The 23,426-nt window shown below is 39.1% G+C and overlaps 1 protein-coding gene across 1 annotated transcript in view; it reads right to left on the reverse strand.

Annotated features, from left to right (window-relative positions):
* Nucleotides 1-23,426, reverse strand: part of mtx2 (metaxin 2) — a 102,635-nt gene that overhangs the window by 35,642 nt on the left and 43,567 nt on the right. The window lies entirely within an intron of this gene.

Raw genomic sequence — 23,426 nt, forward strand, 5'->3', positions numbered from 1 at the left:
ATGTTATGGACAAACAATTTGTTGGCACTTTGCCTCAGTGCACAACGCTGCCAACCTTCAACCATGTTTAAATTTTTCCACCGACCATTCTGTGCTCTATATGAAAGCAAACTGTACTGAAGGTAACTAGCCTGAGGTAAGTTTTACAATTATCTCACCATAATGCTTGCTGCTGCTGCTGCTCCTGCTCCAAGGAGCACGTTTTGAGCTGTGGTGTATTGATGATGCCAGCCAGCCAGCTGACTGCATTAGGCCAGAGTGGCACACTGAGAATGGGGTCCTGTGCTGAAGTGCTGGCATGGAATTCTCAGGATATTTGTATTTTATGTAAGATAAATGCATTGTCAATTTGCTGTCTCTAAAGAATAGGAACCACTTTATTTGGTTCTACATTGCGGAACTGGAAACTCCTCCACACATTTTCCTCTAAGAGCATCTGTTTGCATATCAGGGAGTAAAATCAAACTGAATCAAATGTAAAAACACTGCTGCATCACAGTGCCAGGGGCCCAGGTTCGATTCCAGCCTTGGGCAACTGTCTGTGTGGAGTTTGCACGTTCTCCCCGTGTCTGTGTGGGTTTCCTCTGGGTGCTCCTGTTTCTCCCACAGTCCAAAGATGTGCAGGTCAGGTGAATTGGTGACACTAAATTGCCCATAGTGTTAGGTCCATTAGTCAGAGGGAAATGGGTCTGGGTGGGTTACTCTTTGGAGGGTCAGTGTGGACTGGTTGGGCCACGGGCCTGTTTCCACACTGTAGGGACTCTAATCTAATCTAAACTGTACATCTTTACTTTATGTGGAACACAAGTTTGGTTTATCAAGTTCTTTTTATATAAGCTCACAAGGCAGGGTCACAAACAACAAAGTACAGGAATATGCAATACAATGGATAGGTGGATAAATGAACAGCACGGTGGTTCAGTGGTTAGCATTGCTGTCTCACAGGACAAGGGACCCGGGTTCAATCACACCCTCAGTTGATTGTGTGGAGTATGCACATTCTCCCGTGTGTGAGAGTTTCCTCCTGGTGCTCCACTTTCCTCCCACAGTCTAAAGATGTGCAGGCTGGTGGAATTAGCCATGGGAAATGTAGGGTTACAGGGATAGGGTTGTGGGGTGGGTCTGGTTGGTCTTCTCTTCAGAGGGTCAGTGTGGACTCAATGGGATGAATAGTCTGCTTCTACACTGTAGGGATTCTATGATTGTATGATCAGAACAAAGGCCAGGATAATTAATACAGAGATCCACAGAGCTGGACAATATACAGTAACCAAAGTAGTGCTTTACTGGGAACTGATGGATAGCAAAGAATAACAGGCCAGACAGCAAAGGTGTTATACAATGAAGTATGACAAAGCACTGTAACATGGTTGTTGATGCTTGCGAAATCCTGATCACTGACAGATGCCAATGGTGTATTCAAGTCGGGAAGGATGAAGGGCTTTCAGTTGCAACACATGCTAGCATGGAGACAAGGAGTGAGAGACAGAAGGATTAAAAAAGTCAGGAGCATTGACAGGAGAAGTGTCCAGATGTGAAACATACTGATGTGACATTTCTTGTAGATGTTATCTATCGTGTACAGGGTATAAATAATTTAAGTAACCTGTTCAGACATGTTATGACACACCTTTGAAGTAAGTGTGTCAAAAATGCAGATGTTTTGACCCAGAGGTAGAGACACTCTCACTGTACTACTGCGTTGAGCTCTTGTACCTCCCGTTTACTGAAGTGTTTTAACTCACTAAACCAGATTGCAACAAACCATATAACACCTTCATCCTACAGTAAACAGGACATACTATATAATAACAAGAACAATAGTTGTATCATACATTTGTTTTCTAAATTGCAAGATAATCTGGCAAAAGCATACACTCAGCTTTCTGCTAGAACTAAACTGTTTAAAAATCTATTTATGACACAAATAATCAGTGACTCACTGAGGGTCAGCCAGACAGGAGTCATATCACGTTTATTTTTGATTAACAGCACCACTCCCAGGTAGAGAAATTACTCTATCTATCAACATGGAAGTGGATATGTGAAGGCTCTGTGGGGTAAACCCACATAGATTTGGGTTGTAGACATTGGTCCAGTTTAATGTGATTAGAAGAGTTAGTGAAGCAAAATGCCTTTTGTTTTCTTGTGGCTGGGAACGGAAGGCACGATGCTGCTAGTCAGCAAAATTTTCTCTCTCAATTTTTTGATGTGTACTTTTTTTGTTGCTAACTTTCTAATAGATTTGATTTATGGTGCATAGCATAAGTCACATTGCCTACCAAGTGATTAACTCGTGTTAAATAAAGAGAAAGGAAACAGGAGGGGCCACAGATCATTTGTACTGACTAAAGTGGTGTCACAGGGTTGAGGATGCAGCACAACAAGAAAATCAGAATGGAGCTGGGAGTTAGGCTGGTGCAAAGAAGGAAAGTCACAGCAGGTTAGCCCAGGAGGGCTCCCAAGGAAAGCATTCCTCCTCTTACTGTCCCATGACAAATGTTGGGAAAGCAAGTAACTGATGGATCCAGCAGCTGCCAGTTTCCTAAACATTAGAAATTAGCCTTCAGCCATTAAATTCGAAAAGCTATTAAATTCTGAGCCACACAGATTCTTCAAAATAACTGTATTAGAATTACAATCTTGCATCTCAAAAACAGGTCACTTGCTTACTCCCACTCAGCTAAATCTCAGTAGGAATATTTTTAGAAGGTTGGAGTAGTATCTAACATACTTGTGTTCCATTTTGTTACAGTGAAAAGGGGGCCATTACAGCATTCTAAGCAATAAGTCTATTGGAGATTGTGCATATCTAGATGAGTGACTGGACTTGTTGCCAGAAAGAAAATCACTGCAATCATCTATTTTCTAGAATTTTATATCTTATTCCTTCACTGATCTTCTTCCATCACAATACAAATTATTTCTATAAGAACCTCTTTCTTATTCAGAACATCCATTAACAGTATTCTAGGCATTTCACAAACAAAATTCTTTGATTTATGCAGCATACATTGAGCAAGCAATGCATGGTAGGAATAGATGATATTTTGTCTTGCACAGACATGGACAAGATTCTGATTGGTACACAAATAAAAAAAATACGACAGTTCATTGATTAGGCACTTCTCTGAAGGAACTTTTACAACTCCATTCCAAAATGTACTTCTAAAAATACATTTCGCAATTCTGAGGAAACATACAAGACTTAGCAACAAATGCTGTAACTTTCCAGAAGCCCAGAACTTCCATTCTGAACCGTTTTTCAAGCTACTTAGTTAGTCCTGGACATTCTCTCTAATGGCCCTCAAATTTGTAAACCTCTCAATGTATTTTAGACCTCTCTGCTCTTTTTTTCCAGCCTCTTCTCGTCCAAACATTAGTGCCAGCAGTGGCTTCTTAGCAAAAATAACCAACACATCTAACTTGGATTGTGAAAAAGTAGGTATTTCAGGATTGCGGCATTTTAAGTTCTTCAGAAACAATTTAAACAATAAGAAATGTGCAAATGAATTGAACTGAAAAGTAGAGTTAACCTTGTGCAAAATCAGAACAGCCAGTGGTGAATCTTTGAATCTTGAGAAACGCTGGATGTGGTCTACAACATGCTGGGTCAGCAGTTTCATCAAGCTAAAACTGATTTGCAGCCAATTAGGCACAAAGCAAAAATCTCTTACATTAACCTTGAACACAACATTCAGAGTGAGTTGGTAAGCTATAAGTTTAAGCATCATGATTAACTTATCCAGAAGAGTTAGGAACATAGAAACATAGGAACAGAGGAACAAGAGTAGGCTGTTCAACTCATCAAATCTATTCTGCCATTCAAAGAGATCACGGCAGATCTTTGGCCTAACTATGTAAATCAGCTTTTGATCCATATCCCGTAATACCTTTGCTCAACAAAAACTTATCTATCTCAGAATTAAAATTAACAACTGATCCAGTATCCACTGCTGTTTACGGAACAGAGTTCCAAAGATCAACCATTTTTTGTGTGTAGAAGTGCGCCCTAACATCTCTCTCGAATGGTCTGGCCCTAATTCTCAGACAATGCCTCAGAGTTCTACAATCTTCAACCAGGCAAAACAATTTATCTTTTTCTATGATGTCTTTTCCTGTTAATATTTTGCAGACGTCAATCAGATCACCCCGTGGTCTTCTAAATTCTAGAGAAAACAGGTGTAATTTGTAAAGTCTCTCCTCATACCATAACTTCTGAAGTCCAGGTACCATTTTTGTAAACCTATATTGTACTCCCTCCAAGATCAATATATCCTTCAAAGTTGTGGTTGCCAAATCTGTTCACAGTACCCTAAGTGAGATCTAACTAGGGTTTTGCAGAACTGCGGCACAACTTCCATGTCCTTATACTCCAGTTCTTGAGATATAAAGGCCAGCATCCCATTAGCTTGATTATTTTCTTCAACTGTTTGACGCATTTTAAAGATCTTTGCACCCGAATCCCAAAGTATCTTTTAGACATACACTGTACTTACCTTCATATCATCTAGAAATTGCCCTGATCTACCCAATTGCCCTGATCTACCCAATGATTAAGCTCAAACTTAGTAGATTGAATTCCATCAACCACAGTTTTGTCCATTCTGCCAGTCTATCAATATTTGAGATTTTATACTCTCATGTACATACAACTGCCATGGGAAGATTTCTTGGTATTATTCCATATTGTCTATCTAAGTTAGACAAGATCTCAGCAATGCCACATCTTCATGGCAATTTTATTAGAAATTCAATTTTGCCTTTAAAATATTACTATTTCATCTATTTATCATCTATTCATCTTGCAACCACAAGAAAAAAGGTCATTTCTAAATTGGACCCAAGGACTTAATTATTTGATATCCAAGACAGGCATGAGAAAATAACCTCACCTACGTGATAGAAATAAGTGGTTCACATTCTATATGTCTGCAAGTTAAAGGTTAAGGCATTTCTATGTGACTAATCATAGAACAGGATCATATAGTTCAGGAGCACCATCAGTCAATCATATCTGTAGCACACTTGCATTTTTCCATTGAAAATGCCTTACAATAGAAGTATAAATGATATCAACCTTGCCCATACAATTCCTTTACCTCAAACATTTATTTCTACATAGAATAAACAAGGTGAAACTCCATTCACAATCTCCAGCAGACAGATTCCAAAAGGAGAAATATTTTTGAAATTATTATTTCAGTTTTAGAAATAGTTTAAAGTCATAAAAGTGAAATATCTACTTCTGTGTTATCAGCTGCATGCATTTTATTTCTGTATATTTAAATGTATCAAAAGTAAATTTGATTAGCTCCAAGGTGAAAAAGGCTGAAGTCACATTGTAAAGTGCTTAATACCTTCAGAAGGATGTCAAGCAAAACATCCACCTGTCAATGAAATAAAAGTTCACAACATTGAACTCTCAAATGAGCTAACTTTAAGTGTACACTTTTAATATAAAATAACTATTTACTTATTTTCCTTGATTTTGCATCTGCATCACCAAAACGCGTTGTAGAATCTAATATTTTCCAATTTTCAAAGCTGTTTTTCTTCCTTAGTCTATAAATCTGGTACTTGCCTTCTGTTCATTTATAGCAAAATTAATAATCTGCAGTTGTTTAATATTCATTCTTTTTGTCGATTTTAAAATTCTGCTTGTATAACTATACAATGACAGCTAGTGTTGATAGTAGATCTTAATCTTGCATTTAGCTAGCTTTGTAAAACAATTACAGAATAAAAACAGGAAACATTGAGAAAACCTGTATGTTTGGGCTGGCAGAACAACATCAAAGTCAGTCCACTGGACAGCCTGTGGCAAAGTAGTACTTCCATGTTAACCTGTGCTTTCACTAAATCCTGAAGATAAAGTCAGATTCGGACAATGGCAAAATATCCATAGGTGACATGAGGAAACATTTATTTTTAGCACTGACTGGTTTAGGACCTGGAATGCATTGCTTGACAGCATAATGAACACAGTTTCAATCTTGGCTTTCAAAAAAAATGGATAACCATCTTAAGAGGGAGAAAAAAAATGTTGAAAGCCAAGGTAAAAAATACTAGGGAACGGAGCTAGCTTAGTTGGTCTGACATTGATCCAGCACTGACACTATGGTTTAGTTGATTCAGGTGAGGGTGGAGCATTTGCCTTGTCCTACCTTATTTCTTTCTTTTATAGAAGGGTTTTCCCCTTTTTTTTGTGTTGTTATACTTCGTTATTACCTGCTGAGACTGTAACTTTATAGTGTGATATGTTTATACGTGGTATTATCGTTACTAAATGTATCTAGGTGTTGGCATGGGTGGGGGGGTAGGGTACTCACCGTTAACTTTAACTTTATAGTACACTTGAATTTTTTTCTATTTTATTATGGGGTGGCTGGGTCGAGGGTGGGGCACTGGTTGGGAGAGGATATGATGGGTTTTCAGATGGGAAGTGATGCCCCCTGGAAGCAAGGGGGAAAATCTCCTTTTAAATGTGTTTTATATTATTTTTATTTAGAAATAGTTTTTTTTACTATATTGGCGTGAGTGTATTAAAGAATCTCTATTTTTGTGAATTTTCTATGCTTCGGGTGCTTTGGATGGGATTCTTCATCCCGGGGGGTCTCGGACTTGCATGGACGATTATGGTTAGTCATTCGATTAAATGGTGCACCTGGAATGTCAAGGGGAGTAATTTGCCAATCAAAAAGGAAGAAAATGCTATCAAACCTCAAAAAAAGGGTTGATATAGCTCTCTTACAGGAGACACATTTACTGATAAAGAGCACTTGAAATTCCAACAGGGAGGATTTGATCAGGTCTTTTTTTCATCTTTCAGTTCAAAAAGTAGGGGAGTAGTTATTCTATTCGGAAGAATCTCCCTTTCAAAATCCTAAGTCAGATAAAAGATGAATCTGGACGGTACATACTGATTAAAGCCCTTATAAATGGAGAGGAAGATGAGATTTTGAATCTTTATTTTCCTCTGGCACATCCTTTCAAATTCATAATGGAAGCATTTTCCAAACGGATGGCGTTTGGGGTTAGCTACACAATTATATGAGGAGCTTTTAATTGCATTATGGACCCAGAGATAGACAGGATACCCAAGAGTACTGCGGGTATATCCCCCAGATCAAGGCAATTGGCAGATTTGAATAAAGAGCTAGGATTAGTAGATGTGTGGAGGTGCCTCCACCCGCAAGGCAGAGATTTCTCTTTTTATTCTAATCCACATAAGTGTCACACTAGAATTGATATGTTTTTTGCCCCTCGACCATTTTGAATTCCATATTATCCTGCAAAATAGGTAACATAACAACTTCTGATCACGCTGCAGTGTATATGGAAATCAAGACTAGGAACAATGAGATGCCCTCCCCACCCCCGACATTGGCGTATGGATTCTTTCTTAATGAAGGATAGTAAATTCGTAAAATATTTCTCTCAAGAATTCAAAACCTTATTGAGAATTAATTCAGGTACGGCTAGTAACCCGTCGGTGATGTGGGAGACCATTAAGGCTTATGCGCAGGGTCTGATCATTTCAAACTCGGCGACCCAGAAAAAACAAAAGGGAGAACAATAGCGTCTACTCGAGGCTCGCTTAAAGGCAGCTGAGACAAACGCACATTGATAGGCCCTCTATTGCTAAGTTACAAAGGATTACAGCCCTTAAGACAGCCCTGATCCCGCGCTTACCCAAATGGCAAAGAGGGAAATATTATTTGCAAAGCAAAGATTATACGAATTTGGGGGCGATAAGCCTGGTAGATATCTAGCGTCTCTCGCAAGGAAAAAAAAGTCCCCTCAAGCTATCACGTCCATCTGGGAAAGTGCTGGTACTTTGACTCACGATCATAAAAGGATCAACACAATGTTCAGAAAGTTTTACTTTGATTTGTATAAATCACAGGATTGTGAAGATAGAGCCAAGAAGATGGAGTCCTTTTTTAAAAGCCTGGCCTTTCCGGACTTAACCCCAGAACAGATGTCGATCCTGAATGCTCCCTTAACAACCCAGGAAGTACTTGACACAATCAGGCAGCTTCAGAGTAATAAAGCACCTGGCCCAGATGGATTTCAGGTTGAAATCTACAAAGAGTTTTCAGGAGTATTAGCTGGTCCACTTATGGACATGTACAACTATTCATATAGTCAGGGCTGCCTCCCGCCTTCGTTGAGAGAAGCGAATATTTCTTTCATTCTCAAGAAAGGGTAGGACCCAGAAGATCGTGCATCATACAGACCAACATCTTTGCTAAATGTAGATTTTAAAATTCTTTCTAAAACATTAGGATTGAGGCTGGAGAGGGTATTGCCATATATCATAAAAGAGGACCACACGGGGCTAATCAAGGGCCGTAGATCATCTAATAATATTAGAAGGGTTTTGAATGTGATTCAAGTCTGTCATCAGGAAAGAATACCAGGAATAGTAGTCTCGTTGGATGCGGAGAAGGCATTTGACATGGTTGAATGGTCATACCTGTTCTATACACTGGAAAGGTTTGGCGTTGGAAAGGTATTTGCTAAATGGGTCTCAACATTGTATAATGACCCCAAAGCAGCCGTGATCACCAATGGTTTAGGCTTGGATAACTTCAGTGTGGGTAGGGGCAGCCGTCAGGGATGTCCTCTCTCACCGTTACTATTCACACTAACAATTGAGCCACTTGCGGAAGCTATACGGGCTGATTCTCATATAACGGCCTCGAGGGTTGGCACGGGTAAACATAAAACTACCCTTTATGCAGATGATGTTCTTTTTCTTAGTAATCCTTTGATGTCCGTGCCCCATCTGATCCAAGTTATTAATTTATTTAGTGAATTCTCAGGTTACAAGATTAATTTCTCAAAATCAGAGGCCATGCCGATGGGTGGTCTCGCTGGTATGTCCCACTTATTGGGCAGACCTCATGTTCCCTTTTGGTGGTCTTTGGAGGGTTTGTTATATTTAGGTATTTTTATCACCCCAGTATTTGGTCAGCTGTAAAAGGTCAATTTTGTGTATCTACTGGAAAGGATAAGGCAGGACCTTCAACGCTGGGGGGATCTTCCAATTTCTTGGCTAGGTAGAATAGCTCTAATTAAAATGAATATCTTTCCCCCATCTCTGATACCCTATGAAAATGCTCCCGGTAATGCTGCCGAGGCCGGCATTGCGCAAATTATATGGTTGGCTTGGTTCTTTCATCTGGAATCATAGACGGCCCCTCATTAAGTTAAAGAAGCTACAGCTTCCACAAGCAAGGGGAGGGCTGGATTTTCCAGACTTTAGGAAGTATCAGCTGAGTTCTCTATTAAGCTACAAAGCCGATTGGGTCTCGTCTGGCCCGCAATCAATCTGGCTGGACATTGAGTATTCTCAAGTAAAAAGTGTCCTCTTATTAACCTCTTATTTTTAGATAAGAGGAAAGTCATTATGGACCATTGTAAAATTCCTATAGTATTAAACACAATTAAAGCCTGGAAGATAATGCGGCAAAACGACGGTAATTCACATAAAACCTCCCCTTTTACTCCTATAGTGGGGGCATGGCGTTTTCAACCAGGGCTCACAGATGCCACATTTAAATCCTGGAGGTCCAGGGGTATCTCCTGTTTTGGGGATCTGTTTGATGAGGCGGTCATGTCTTTTGAACAGCTGCACCAGAAATTTGGACTACGTAATGGAGACGTCTTTCGATACTTCCAAATTAGAGATTACATACAGAAGACGACCTCGTTATTAGATAGCCTTTATAAATCAGATAGGGAATGGAGTGTGTTGTGGCCGATGGGTTTACCCTCGGTCAGCACTCTCTATCATTTATTACATAATGAAGTCTCGGAAGACATGGAACGATTGCTCAGAACATGGGATCAGGAATTGGGGTTGGAAAAATCCACAGAAATGTGGACGACATCTGGGAAAGTGCCAGAAAAATAGAACCCAGCCATTCAGTTAAAGATACTCCATAGGACTCATATAGCACCGGAACGATTGGCAAAATTTAGGGCAGGAGCATCTCCAAAGTGTCCCATATGTAAAATAGAGATGGGCATTCTCACACACTGCTTATGGACATGTCATAAGATCCGCAAATGCTTTGACAGAAATCTTGGGAGCAGAAATTAGAGTAGATCCAGTATCTCTTCTCCTGGGCTTTTCGAGCTTGCCTTCCCTGGATATGCATGGGAGGAAATTATTTTCCATTCTCTCCTTTTGTGCAAGGAAAAATATCTTAGTAAACTGGGTAGCTGAGGGCTCTCCGGGACTTTTGAATTGGTATAGGTTGGCCATGGAATGTATTACCCTTGACTTCCTTACAAATATGGCGCACCAAAAAACTGAATTATTCTATAAAATATGACAGCCCTTCCTGAATTATATAGATACAGATATTTCAGCCATTTTGTCAAGGGCTTTCATCTAGTTGGGGTAGCGATTCTGGCTTGTCCGGGGGCCCCCCCGCGGGGAGGAATCCCATACGAATACGGGTTTTATGATGACTTGATGTTAATTCATTCTGAGCATGTACTGCACAATTTAATTACTATGTTATGCTTCTTTTTCTCTTGAGTAATGTAAGATATCTTATTATATGCTCTGGTTAGTTATAGGTTAGATTATTAGTTAGTTGAGTTTTGTTTTCTCCTTTTTTTTTACTTTATCTCTTTTTGTCTGTTAGGTTTTGGTTATTATTTATTTAATATTTAATTGTATATTAATGTTTGTATTTGTGCGTATTATTTTGTAAGTTTATAAAAACATTTTCAGTAAATATATCGATTAAAAAAAAGAAATATAATTACAATGGGTCCAAAAATATCCCAGTCAAAGTCATTATACACTGGAATCCAGCTATAACACACTTCATAAAATAAAATGCATTATAGGTGAGACTGTGACATGCTGATATTTTTACAAATGCATGACGTAAAGATTTGATTGGACAATTATAGGGAAATTAATTAATACAGCAGAGAAACTGCAAGTAAATATTGAGATGTGGTTGGCTATGATATATTGGGGCATGTTACATAGAGGGATGATAATAAAAGGTAATGACAAACATTCACACGGCGCTTGGGTGAACTGCAACAATTCATTCCCGTCTGGCACAAAAGTAAAACAGGAAAGATGGCCAAACCATGGCTTACAAAGAAAATTAGAGAGCGTATTAAATCCAAGCAAGAGGCATACAAATTGGCCAGAAAAAAAAAAGAAACCTGTGGATGCAGTTTAGAATTCCACAAAAGAGGATAAAGAGATTAAGAAAGGAAAAATTGAATATGTGGGTAAGCTTGTGGGGAACATAAAAACTGACTGTAAACATTTCTATTGGTATGTGAAGAGAAAAAGACTAGTGAAGATAAATGTAGGTCCCTTACAGTCAGAAACAAGGGAATTTATAATGGGAACAAAGTAATGCTGAATATATATATATACAAACACAGAGAAGGATATAAGTAACCAGAAATGTTAGGTTAACACCTGGTTTCGTGAGATGGGGGAACTGAAAGATATATCAACTCAGGAACAGTTACTACAGAATTTGAAGATGACTATGTCAACCTCCTATTTAAAAAGAAGTAGAGAGAAAACCAGGAATTACAGCCAGCCTTCCAGAATTAATGGGAAAAGTGCTCGAATCCATGATAACATATTTAAAGCTGAGCATTTGGAAAACAGTAGCAGTATTAGACAGAGTCAGCATGGATTTACGAAAGGGAAATCATGCTTGATGAATCTATTGTAATTCTTCAAGGATGCAAAATATCTGTTTTACACCTCTGCTATTTCCTTGTTCCCAAAACTGTCTCCCTAAGTAGCCTATGTTCACTTTGACCTTTATCTTCCTTTTTCATATATTTAAAAAAGCTCCTGTTGTCAGTTTATGTGATCTCAACAGTTTGCCCTCGTAGTTGATTTTCTGTCTTTATTATCTTTTGAGTCTTCCTTTGCTGGATTCTGAATTTATCTCAGTCTTCAGAGCAATCACTGACTTTGCCCCCCTTATATGCTTTTTTTTCCAACTTAATACTCTCCTGAACTTCTAGTTAACCATGACTGGTTTATCCCTGAATAGAAAAGTTCTAAGAGAATGTCACACCTCCACTACCCTTTGGGAAGCAAATTGTAAACATTAACAATCCTTTGAGAACAACATATTCATACTTACGGACGAAGGTAAGTACTGCAGATGCTGGAGATCAGTCAAGAGTGTGGTGCTGGAAAAGCATATTGCTCAGGCAGCATCAGAGAAGCAGGAAAATCGACATTTCGGGCAAAAGCCTACCTATATCCATCTTAAACAGGAAATCCCTTGATATTTGTTAAACTGTCCATTTCAGTTTTGAGTTCACCTTGACCATCACCAACCAACAAGAGACTGACTAACCACCATCCCTTGACAATTAATGGTGTTACCATCACTGAATCTCCCACTATCAACAGTCTAGGGTTTACCATTGGCCAGAAACTCAACTAAACTCACCACGTAAACATAGCCACTACAAGGTCTGGTCAGTGTCTAAGAATACTGCAGTGAGTAACTTACCTCCTGATACCCCAAAGTCTCTCCATCACCTAAAAGACACAAGGAATATGATGAAATACTCCCCACTTGCCTGGATGGGTGAAGCTCCAATATATTCAAGAAGCTTAACACCATCCAGGATAATGCAACCTTCTTGACTGACACCATATCCACAAGCATCCTCACCCTCCACCACCGATTCTCAGTATACATTGCTACTTCTATGTATAAAATGCACTGCAGAAAAATCACCAAAGAACCTTAGACAGAACCTTCTAAGTTCACGGCCACTTCCATCTAGAAGGACAAGGGCAGCAGACACATGGAAATACCACCACCTGCAAGTTCCCCTCCAACCCACTTAACATCCTGATTTGGAAATATATCACCATCCTTTCATTGTCAATGGATCAAAATCCTGGAATTCCCTTTATAAGGGCATTGTGAATCAACCTATAATACATGGACTGCAGCAATTCAAGGAGGCAGCTCATCACCACCTTCTCAAGGGAAACTAGGGAGGCAATAAATGCCAGACAGCCAGCGACACCCACGTCCCAACAGCAAAAAACACTCCAGCCCAGAGCGGAAACATCCCCTCACACCTATCCTGTCCCGTCTCGTCAGAATCTTGTGTTGCAATAAGTTCATTCTTCTTTGTACTAAACATCAACAAGCTTCACCCCAATCTTCTCAACTTTTCTAGTAAGACCATCTTTCTATCCCAGAAATCAGCCTAGTGAACAGTCTCTGAACCACTTCAAATGCAAGTATATTCACTCTTAAGTAAGGAGACCAAAACTGTGCATTGGTAAGACTGCACTCTTTTTGTGGCTTTCTGCTCTCTTCTGAAGCTTTCCCAATCTTCTAGTTTCTCGCTGATCTTGGCCAGTTTGTATGTTTTCTCGTTCAATTTGTTTGCCTCCCTTATTTCCTTAGACACCCATGGCAATATACCCCCTTTTTTTTGCAGTCCTTCTTTTTCACTGGAATATATTTTTGCTGAGCACTTTGAAAAATTGCCTTGAAACTCCTTCACTGTCGTCAACTGTCCCACCATAAAGTCTTTGTTGCTAGTCTACTTTAGCCAACGCCTTCCTCATCCTATTGAAGTTTCCCTTGTTTAAACACAGGACACTGGGTATTGCATTTTACCTTTATTCTAAATTTAACCATACTGTGATCACTCCTTCTGCAAGGATCACTAACTATGAAGTCATTAATTATTCCTATCCCGTTACACAGCATCAGATCTAGGATAGCTTGCAGCCTCATCGGTTCCATTACATACTGTTCAAGAAAACTATCGTGGATACACTCAATGAACTCCTCCAAGGTTACCCTGACCGAGCTGGTTCGACCAATCAATGTGTAGTTCCTTCCTAGCCTTGTCTCAGTTGTTTGTCCCACATGGACCACGACAACTGGATCATTGCCCTCCTTCTCCAATATCTTTTTAAGCCAGTCGGAGATGCCCTGCACCCTGGCACAGGGCAGGCAACACACCATGCAAAACTCTCAATCCAGCTTGCAAAGGATACTTCCTATTCCCCCTAATTATAGAATCCCCTATAACTACCACTTGTCCTTTTGCTCTCCCCCTCTTGAATGGCCTCCTGCACTTACCTCCTGTAGACATTCTATGATCTCTCTGCACCACAGAATTCAGTAGTCTCTCTCCACTTAATTATATTTTGCCTTTCAAGTATTTTTACCAAAGTGGACAACCAAATAATTTTGTACTTTATACTCCATTTGCCAAAACATGCTCATTCAGTTAACAGATAAATATTCCTCTGAATCTTCAGCAAATGTGGCTACAATTCAATTTGTCTCTTTATCAAGACATTAATAATAGGTTGTAAATAGTTGAGGGCCCCACATCTTCACACTGGTTTCCATGACACTCCAACTGTTAACTTACAAACCTAAAAATGGTGCATTTAACCTAACTGTTTCTTATTCATTAGTCAATCCTTCAGCCATGCTAATATCAGTCCAACACCACAAGTCCTTAACATCTGTAGCAATCTTCTACAAAGCACCTTATTGTATGCCTTCTGGAGGTCAAAGTATGCTGCATTTAACAAAAAGCGAAAGAACTGCAGATGCTGTAAATCAGAAACAAAAACAGAAATTGCTGAAAAAGCTCACAAGGTCTGGCAGCATCGCTGGAAAGAAATCAGAGAGTTAACATTTCGAGTCCAGTGACCCTTTCTCAGAACACCATTCTATATCTATTTGTTCCCATTTATCTACTTGATTTGATACATCCTGACAAAAATATCAAATACGATTTCCCTTTTAAGAAATTATGTTGACACTTCCAGGCAATCTTATGATTTTATAAACGCCCAGCTACTACCTCCTTAATAATGGACTCTAGCATTTTGTTTAAGTTACAGACAATAGCTTTAAGTCCAAAATTTTGCATACACAAATTGAATGTGAAATTCTTTCAGGTCATGTCATATCATGATCACTCTTACCTAGGAGCTATGACACTATGAGGTATTTTAATATATCTCTTCACATACTATCAAGAATGGAATAGTGTTCCATGGTTGGCTTCAGAAACTACCAGAATACTCACAATAAGCTCATGCTTCAAACTGTCTCTATCAATTTGCCTGGTCTGCATGAAGATTACCATCTCCCATGATTCTTACAGTACATTGCTTGCAACCTCTCATTCTTGACTGACCTTTCTTGACTTATTTTCTTCATACATTGATGGTTAATCTGCCTTTTTAAGCAGGTCAAAAGATGTAGTGCAGACATGCATTCCATAGTTTACAGCTAAAAGAGGAAAACTGTAAGGATGATGGATTGTAATCAACATTTTAGTCAATTTCATTGTATTCAAATCAGAAAACCATCTAAAGTCTGATTGAAATGAATGTTCAACTTCTGATCTAAGTTTATTATACAAGAAATTATTTCATTAATTTTACATTCCTTCTGAGCAAAAAGTTCTTTCAAAACAAATTTATGAGTGTCAAAATCATTATCATGTAAACACAGGTTTTGGAAATTAAATTGAGGATGACTGAATGTATGTAACTACTGTTACGTTCCCAAAAATGTGTGCATCTTAAATTGACAATGTAACAAAAAGAGAAGTTGGCTTGTTTCCCCCCCAAGTGCTTAAGATAATCTCACTAGAAAATTTTAAACTTTACGACAGGGAAGTACTTTATGTCATGGATGCACTATAACATAGAGGTATTAAAATATTCCAGAATAATGCTGATAATTTAGCAGAGCATGACATTCTGTCTTGGAACTGGCAAGGTAAATTTAATTTTGCTTTTGTACTGTTGATCAAGATACTTAAATGAAAGTTTTGTAAGGTAAGACAGACCAACTTTCTACTGAGTTCCATGTTATGCCAGGTCCCAATGTAAAACTTTTATAATATAAAAGGAGAGCCTGACTAGTGGTTATCTCAAATAAAAATTTCATGGTGTATTTAAAAATTGGCAAAACTTCCAAAACTAGTGTTGGAAAATGAAACCAGTGTTTGACCAGTGCAGTGTGGGCCAAAGGGCCTTTTACTGAGCTGTGGACCTCCATGATGATAGGAAAGACTGTACCTTTCACAATCTAGATAGCAGCTATGAAAGCAATAAAAGCATACTTCTTTTTAATTATTTCACAGGATGAGGACATCGCTGGCCTGGCTAGCATGCATTATTCTTCCCTAACCGTCTTCGAGGAGGAGGTGGTAAGTTGCCTTTCTTGAGCTACTATAGTCCACAAAATTCAAGTGAGAGTGTGTATAGGGTGTCAGCAGGCAGGGAAAGAGTTAAGTTCTGAGTTTTGTGAAACAAGAAGTTCAGCTGAGCATGACTCAGATCAGATAAGAACTTTGAGTTAACAGTGGGATGCTGGGGCAAGGAAAATGGGTTAACAAGGTAGAAAAGCAGTCATTATGTAGAGCCATTTAACAATATTGGAAGCATTCAGTATGCAAGGTTAGCTAACAAGGACAAAAGGTATCCATTTTATGAATTCAGTTAATTGGGTTAAGAACATTCATTGTATAGCAGTAAAGGGCTTGGTCTCCGCTACTGATACTCTATGATTGTAACAGTCACTCAATTAATATGTATGTTGCCTTATTTGGATGCTCCTCCTTGTAAAATGACTATATAGTTCATTGAGACACTGCTGTTCCAGAGAAGACCGTGAATTCATGTCCCTGTGCACATGGGCAATCGTTGTCTCTCTCTCTCTCCACAGCCCGGAATAAAGATGAAGGAGGTAAAACTATACAGTGTCTCTGAGCATTTTGCTTCAAGTCAGGGGGAAAACGGGACGACAATATTGGCATAATCAGCAGGATTTGAACCTGCATGGGGAAACCTTAATAGATTATTAGTGTAGTTGGCAGGATCCAAATGAACAGTTACGATTGGACGGTGTCAGCGATCGGAACATTCGTGTCTCGAGAAGGACGGCATTCCAATACAATTTTTGTCTTACAGTAGAATGGTTGGCGGGGAAGAGAGTGCATGCATTGAATAAATTTCAACAAGATATAGTTTGCCCTAACAGGAAACTTGAAGACTTTTCTAAAAAGCAATAATTTTCATTGATGAGATATTAGCAAACACTGACAAAAAAAGGTACAAAGCAACAGAGCTAACTAAATGTTTGCCAATACAGAGATAAACCACGCTCCAAATGAATATCAACAGGCAAGGGTTGGGAAAGCTAAGGAGCTGAGTTTAAATAACGTAGGCTTGTGATAGTCTCTCCCATTCTCCCTTGTGGAGGATTTTTATGGGGGTAGGAGGAGGAGGATAGAAGGTAGAGTGAAAGCAGGGGTAGAGAAAGGTGAATCGCACTTAAAGAACTACACACACAAATTCCCTCCTTTCATTCCATGTCCACTCTCTACCTCTGCCTCCCCACATGCTCCCTCCCTCCTTTATCTGCTCTCTCTCTCTGCCACTATTGGTGTGCCTCTCCCTTGCTAATGCCCTCTGCCTCCCACCACCTCCTGTGCACAAGCACTTGCCTTCTTACCGCCTCTTAAACACATGCCCTTTCGCTGCCTCTTATACACACACATCTCCTCCTTCTCTGCCTCCCAAATGCACCAAACAAACTCACCCTAATTTCTCATTGATGAAAATTATTGCCTTTTAGAAAAGTCTTCATGCTTCCTGTTAAGGCAAATATATCTTGCTGAAATTTATTCAAATGGGCCACCCAAATGCACCACACAAACTCACCATCTCTCCTACTTCCAATTGTGATCATCTAAAAAGTTGGGTGATGTCCAATATACAGTTATTAAACCTAGCGACAGCTCACCAACTCTCTCAACTCATCCACAGTCTCCAAGTGATCACATTTCTTTTTTATCGTCCACTACAGGTGTGTGTAAAATAACAGGAAGACCAAAACCAATCATCTTTTGATCCTAGTCACAAATTCTCTTTTCTCGCTATCGACTCCATGTCTCTTCCGCCCAACTATCTGAAGTTTAACTATGCTATTGATAAATTTGGCATCATCATGTTTAACCTGGAGGTTGCTTCAAATCACATGGTATGAATCCCTATGGCAGTCAATACTGAAACACTCATCCATGCACTTGCAGAAAACTTCACTCACTCACAATCCATGTATGCACAAGCTTACATGTAAGACATGCCTGATATTTAACAGTTCAACTCTTGAGTATGGCTGAGAAAGAACATATTTTGTCAAAGTTTTTCACCTTAAATTCATCAGGACAATTCATGAGAATACCAATGGAAGTGGAAACCAACATTTATGACATATGAGAGAAGAGTGCTGATTAGTTGGCAAATGAACTCTAATTGCTGGAGGCATGCCATGGAGAAAGCACCTATTAATTCGGATAGACAGTTGCCCTATCGGAAATTTGTGCATACAGCCCATACCATTTGTGCAAATATGCTGCTGAAATACGGTACATCAAATCCTATGGGACAATGGCTACCCTAATAAAGACATTTCTTGCTACATATCATACAAACTCCTGAAAGATTTGTTCCTGTGCACAATCTGCTCCAGATTACTCTGGAAGAGTAACGGAAGGTATCACAAAGGTTTGTGCAATAGGCGAATTTAAACAAAGTCTGAAAGTTAACTGTTTATCACCATGAATTAGCATATTTTCCTTGGCAGCACCTATACCAATTAGAATCCATCTGCCAACCAATAAGCATTTTCTTCTCATGCAATATAAATGTTGGTTTACCTTGAGTGGTATTTTTGGGAATTATCTTGATGAGTCTAAGACTCAACTTTGACAACACAAGTCTTTTTGCAGCAATACTCAAGTTCAGTCCTACAAAACAAAATATTTCATCTCTGTTTCCAAAGTCCTTCATAGTCTCTCTGCCAATCTCTAATCCCTAATAACCCTACAACCCTCATATCTGTATCATGCAATCAGCCACCTTGACTTCAGCTACCAAGACCCTAAGCTGTGGAATTCTCTCTCTAACGTACTCTGCCTTTCTTCTCTCCAGTAAGATTTGCCTTAAAACCCATCACTTTTAGTAAGCTTTTAGTCATCAGCCATCATCGTGGGCGGCACAGTGGCTCAGTGGTTAGCACTGTTGCCTCATAGCACCAGGGTCTCAGGTTCGATTCCAGCCTCAGGCAACTGTCTGTTTGGAGTTTGCACATTCTCCCAGTGTCTGCGTGGGTTTCCTCTGGGTGCTCTGGTTTCCTCCCACAATCCAAAGGTGCAGGTCAGGTAAATTGGCCATGGCAAATTGCCGCATAGTGTGAGGTGCATTAGTCAGAGGGAAATGGGTATGGGTGGGTTACTCTTTGGAGGGTCATTGTAGACTGGTTGGGCTGAAGGGCCTGTTTCCACACTGTAGGGAATCTAATTTAATCTCCCTTGTAACTTGGTCAAATACTGTTTTAGAACAACCCTATGAAGCACCATGTTATAGTATATTAAATTGGTATATGAATACAAGTTATATTCTTGTTGATATGCCACGTATTAGTGCACTACATGAAGGAGTGGTGGAAGGGAATTGGGTAAATAATTGAAAGAGGAAAAATAACTCTTGGTATTGAGGAAAGAACAGAGGAATAGATTAATTTGGTACTTCCTTATTGATCAGCATAGGCACAATGGGCAAAATGGTCTCCTCCTGTGTAATATTTATATGTTCAGAATTCTACGATTTTACACATTTGAGTGAGATACTGTATCATGCCATGATTAACCCTAACATTGAATTACAGTATAAAGGAGTAGAATGCACATACTCTAGTTTTTTTTTCCCAAAATGTCACTTTGAAACCATTCAGCTTTTATTCAGAGAATATACAAAAACCATTTGTTGTAGCACACTTACCAAAGTACAAATATTAGAAAGCAATAAAAAAGATAATCAGACAGTTAAACATTCTCTTTTTAATACATTATACAATTCTGCAGCATGAACAATCCTCTGCGGGTCTCCTGATTCAATATTAGAAATCACATCTCTGATATGTATGTTAACTTTATGGAGTTCCACTTGCTTCAGCCAAACTCAGTGACACTGTCTAAAAGAACCTGATGACAGGATGTTCCTATTTCACGGAGGCTTCTATTTATTGAGTATGATTTGATTTATATCACTGTATTTTGGTAAACATGCAGATTAAATAGCAGACTTTGGATCTTATAGTGAACTTCAATTTCCATTCTGTAAGGTGTAGGTACAGGAACTGCTTCTACTTTAATTAAGAGTTATTTTAAAATTATATGCCATAAAAGTTTTTAAAAATTCCAAATTTGGCTCAGAATGAGAACCCTGACTTTGTCACAATTATGGACGGCACGGTGACTAGCACTGCTGCCTCACAGCGCCAGAGACCCGGGTTCAATTCAATTCTCCCCGTGTCTGCGTGGGTTTCCTCCCGTGCTCCGGTTTCCTCCCACAGTCCAAATAAAATGTGCAGGTTAGGTGAATTGGCCATGCTAAATTGCCTGTAGTGTTAGGTGAAGGGGTAAATGTAGGGGAATGGGTCTGGGTGGGTTGCGCTTCAGTGGGTCAGTGTGGACTTGTTGGGCCGAAGGGCCTGTTTCCACACTAAGTAATCTATGCTGAAGTTGATTGAAGAGTAACAAAAAAGTGATACAGTGGAAAATAACTTATGGATGAATGAGGAATTAGAACCTTTTCTCTATTACCAGGCAACCACAATTTATTTGACCTACGAAAATTACCAAAGACACTCTCCACTGAGTACAGCAGTCATCATAAGTCACAATTTAGCCTCACAATACAGCAAGGTAGTTGCTATCACCAGTTAGATGCCTCTTGGGACATTGTTAAGGCCACAGGCAAGCAGCAAACTGAAGATCCTAAGTTTAATGACATATATCTGTAAGCCAAAGTTTTATCACTATTTCTACAAGAACACACAAGTTTCCCAGCAAAAAGAAAGGTGTTTTACCAGAAAAAGTAATTTCTATTAAAACATTAGCACTTCTCAGCATAACAAAAAGTATTAGTTTCACCTCTTTATGTAATCTGAGTATCACAGCATAAACTTGATAGGTATTTATAGCTTAAGGTTCATTTTGGCTTTTCCTCTGCAACAGGAATTAGGGACACTTAGAATCTACTTTAGCTGGTGATCTACTCATTTTAAATAAATTGTCAGTAATGTTGAGACCAACATTACTGAACACTTTGAAGTTCAATGAGATATACATACAGTACACTGACCAGATTGGTTGGGATATCTGGTCGGCATGGATGGGTTGGACCGAAGGGTCTGTTTCCATCCTGTACATCTCTATGAATCTATGATGCTGAAGCCACTTGCCTATTTTTCCCCAAATAATTGGAGAGAAAATATTGAACTTTCTAACTATTAAAAGAGAAATTTAACAAACTGTGTACCTAGACCTTTGACACTAGTCATTTTATAGTAAATTGACCATTGCTGCAAAAATATGAAACCCACACCATAAATGCTACAGTAAAGCCCTACAATTTGGAGGTCCAATAATTGGTTTCAATGCATCATACTGGAAAAATATAATGACAAGTTTTAAAAAGCTTCTGTCTTCACCTGTGCTATCAAAGTTGAAGCAGCCTTTTCAATTAATAGGAAAGAGGGCATGTAAGAGGATGAAAGATTCAGATTACACTCTTCACCAAACAGTTGTGCAAGAACAAAATAGCATATATACTTGAGTAATAGTCCCAAATTTTTTGACTACTTTTTAAGGTTAAATTTATGGGGTTGACTATTACATGGATACTACTTCTAAGGGGCTAAAATTCATGCCCAATAAAATTCATACTGTATCAACTGCAGAAGCCCAACTGATCGCTAAACGAATAAAAGGGGAAAAAAGGCCAATTATGGTAATTCCGAAAACCCAGAACGGAACACAACAGCCAACGGACTGGACGACCGGGAGCGGAGCGATTACGGAACGGAACAATACGGAACGGAACGACTGGCAGACTGTAAAGCTGGAGCAGGACATGACGGCCGGCACATTGATCAACGTTTGTGAGTCAGTTATGTGTGAAGAATTAGGGTTGATTTTTACATGAGATATGTGGAAAATTTCAGATTATTTGGCCAAAAATAGGGGCTCGACTTTTACATGAGATTGATTATTACCCAAGTGTATACGGTAATTGCATGCAGAAAGCGATAGTCAATTAAATGGGACAAAAGAAAGAAAAAGGAAAGAAAATCTAAAGGAAACTCAAAAGATACATCACCCAAAATAAGTTCAAATACTCTGGTCTAAAAAGAGTGAAATGAAAATTACATTTCACATTATGCTCATTTATCGCACAATTTCGACACATATGTAATGTTTCATCAAGCTCAGAAAATGTTTAAATACCTTTGCAACAAGTAGCTTACAAAAAACAAATGCAGCTTGGTTCTGTTACAAGCTTGTTTTATATTTTACAGTTACACTGTACATAATTGAACTAAGGTGGCTACACATAAAAACTGCATCATTCTTCATTTAAGAGTCCGAACAAATTCTTAATTTGATTAGTCTAATGGATCTATTTACAGTTTAACACAAATTAAGATGCTAATTCTATTACATACTATTTTGAACAACTAATTTCCTCAATCCTGTGAATGTAATTTACCATCCAGCTACAATCATTTTCAAAATCAATCTATTTTACCCTATGAACAGAGCAAATGGCGTAACTTAATCTTATTGTTGTTCTGCATTAGCACAAATGAGGTCTAGAAATGATAAATGATGACAGTCTACTCATCAGTAATTTTGGGATGTTTCCTCATCACTCGTAAAAGAAATTCACAGGCCATGGCTTTTTAAGCAAAAACATTCTGAATCAGTCAAGAAAAAAAAAAGGAGGCAATGCAGCATGCTGTTCAAAGTTTGTGCGAAGATTTGTAGCTCGGGTGCTCGTTGTTGTGGTTCTGTTCGCCGAGCTGGAAGTTTTTGTTGCAAACGTTTCGTCCCCTGGCTAGGCGACATCATCAGTGCTTGGGAGCCTCCTGCGAAGCGCTTCTTTGATGTTTCCTCCGGTGTTTATAGTGGTCTGTCCCTGCCGCTTCCGGTTGTCAGTTCCAGCTGTCCGCTGTAGTGGTTGGTATATTGGGTCCAGGTCGATGTGTTTGTTGATGGAGTTTGTGGATGAATGCCATGCCTCTAGGAATTCCCTGGCTGTTCTCTGTCTGGCTTGCCCTATGATAGTAGTGTTGTCCCAGTCAAATTCACACACACGCAGACAACAAGCAACATGAATACGACTGGGACAACACTACTATCATAGGGCAAGCCAGACAGAGAACAGCCAGGGAATTCCTAGAGGCATGGCATTCATCCACAAACTCCATCAACAAACACATCGAACTGGACCCAATATACCAACCACTACAGCGGACAAC

This window comes from Chiloscyllium plagiosum, chromosome 7 (assembly GCF_004010195.1).
Source record: "Chiloscyllium plagiosum isolate BGI_BamShark_2017 chromosome 7, ASM401019v2, whole genome shotgun sequence".
NCBI classification, from domain to species: Eukaryota; Metazoa; Chordata; class Chondrichthyes; order Orectolobiformes; family Hemiscylliidae; genus Chiloscyllium; species Chiloscyllium plagiosum.